Genomic DNA, 2,678 nt, shown 5'->3' with positions numbered 1-2,678 from the left:
CCTTTTATGTGTTCATATTACATCCTTGTTTGCCATAAGCTCTGTCTTTTAGAGTTTAATTAACTTAGTGAACTCCCATAGTATAGAGCACCCTATGACTTCAGCCTATACAAACTAATTTTAATATTCATCTTTTTAAAAAGTCTAATGAAGTACTTATAATCTTAAATATAAAAGGGACACCACCAACAACAAAAAAAATCCAAAGAATCCTAAAGCTGAAATTCTAACACTGAAAATATTTGCAACTGTACATGTTACTTTCCAATTAGTGAGAACAGGGTAATCATAGACTTTTAGAACTTAGAAATCTTTGGATCAAGCTTTCAATTGTGTATATGTATTGTGTTTGCAAGATTCTTCTTTGAAAAGGAGATTTATATGGGAATATAATGTGTAAAACAAATAAAAATGGCTCAGAGGTAACATCAGTGTGAATATAGAGTAAGAACGTCCAAAAACTTATCCTCTCATAAAAGCAACAAGATAAATGGCAAAAATCATTAAATCCAACTTTTGAAGAACACTAAAAATTAACTGAAGGCTTACAGCAACCCAGAAAGCATTTATTGAAGAAAGACAACTGAATCCACAATTGGGTTTCTCTCATTAGGCTACAAAGGGTCCTGAATTCATAAGTTGTCTGAATATAAAGTGTCATATATACTCTGTTGAAAAGTTCAAGGACCTACTAGGATAAAGAAAACAAAGTATAACCAACCATCCTCATCAAGGTAGGATCTAGGGAGGAAGAACACTTGAGCCAGGCCTTGAGCATTATATAAGGTGGGGTCTTGTATATCTTTGTAAAGATACCCTCAAAAAATATAAGCAATATTAAGGGAAAGAGAGAAGGGAGGTCCAGCTCTGCTATCTCTGTACACACATTGCTATGTTGCTTATTTCCGAATAAGAAGGTTGTTGGTATTTTATACGGTTCTTGCCAAATCTCTATAGGCCTAAGAACTGATCCTTATCTTCTCCGAGTCCAAAGTTCTCTCCTACTCATTTATTCAAGGCTGATCAGATTCTAGGGAACTAATTGATGCTAATCAAACTCACTTGAGATTGATTAGTACCTTGAAAGCTAATTTTTTGTTTTATAATTAGAAACATTATTGCCTCATGGACCAAAATTTTCAAGTCAAGTATATAGTGCATTCTTTTTCTGTGAGACAAGTTTTTTTGGGACCTGAATTAATATGAGAAAGTTGCTTGGTAAGTATGGAAATGAAGGAAAGGAAATATTATGATCTTAATAAATGTATAAATAATTGCTTTCTCTTCTGTGTATGTATAGCACTTGACTTATTTGTTCATTCCACAAATATTTACTCTGAATCCAGAAGTTGCTGAATAATTAGTTGCTTAGTCATATTAAAATATATGAAACCTGGCCTCTGCCATCAGTAAGAGGACAAATGTGGAACCAGCATTAGTCAAGATTTCAGGATGTGCCAGTCCTTATTTACATCCAAATCTCATTGCCTTTCCACAATAAACTCTATGAGACATTTGGATTTTATTTGCCCTTTGAAAATGAGAAGTATTTTTTAAAGGGAAAAATGCAATTTAAGCAACTTACCCAAGATCACAGAAGTAAGTAGTTTGGTAATTGTATATATCTGTCAAAACTCATTAAATTATATACTTAATTGGGAATTTATAATATGTAAATTATACCTCAATAATACTAATTAAAAGAAACCATGCCAGAGGCCAGAAGATTTGTGAAGACAAATTTTTGAAAAAAGGTTTTTCATACTCTGAGTTCCCAAACCCCTAATAGACAGCAGAATCAAAGCAGTAATCAGAATAATTTGACTCAGAGATACCTATGACCTCGGTTAATTGATCATGGTATTCCTAGAATTGAAATATATGGGCAGTCCACGCAATTCTTAGTTGACCTCTAAAAGTAGAAGCACTCAAGGTTAAATAAACAAAAATCTAAACTAAATCATAGAAATAAATTTGAACAATTCCTAGACATGAGCCAGTTTACAGCTCCACAACACCCGAATGAGAGGAAGGCTAGGTTTCCATGAGGAAGGACCCAGCTATTCTGCCAAAGATTCATACTATTAATTTCTCTCCCAGCTTTCCCCAAAGGCAAGGTCATTCACCAAGGTGACTAGTGCATTGAGACAAAGGGAATAATCAGAATTTTTAGGGGTTACTGGACTGGGCAGGCCTCTGAACTGACACTAATTTAAGAAGATCCCATGTGTCTCTGCGATCCATTAGTGGAATAGGGCTTATAGAATTCGGGTAATCAGTGGAGTTTTAGCTTAGGTTAAATCACTGTGGTTTAGGTTAAATCACCTAAGTTTTAGCTTAGGTGAATCACTGTGATAGTTCATTTTATATGTCAACCTGCCTGGGTCACAGTGCCCAGATAGCTGGTCAAACACTACTCTGGATGTTTCTGTGAGGGTGTTTTCAGTTGAGATTAACATTTAAATCCATGAATTTTGAGTAAAGCAAAGCACCCTCCACAGTGTGGGTGGGCTTCATCCAATCAGGTAAAGGTCTGAATGACCTCTTCTGAGTAAAAGGGAATTTGGCCAATACTCTGCCTTCAGTCTGCAATATAGCTCTTCCTGGTTTATCTGCAGACTGCCTTTGGACTTGAACACAACTCTTACTCAAGTCTCCGGCCTGCAAGTCTCCTCTGT

The sequence above is a fragment of the Nyctereutes procyonoides genome, unplaced genomic scaffold, assembly GCF_905146905.1.
Source record: "Nyctereutes procyonoides isolate TBG_1078 unplaced genomic scaffold, NYPRO_anot_genome, whole genome shotgun sequence".
NCBI classification, from domain to species: domain Eukaryota; kingdom Metazoa; phylum Chordata; class Mammalia; order Carnivora; family Canidae; genus Nyctereutes; species Nyctereutes procyonoides.
Note: the sequence above shows the minus strand (reverse complement) of the source record.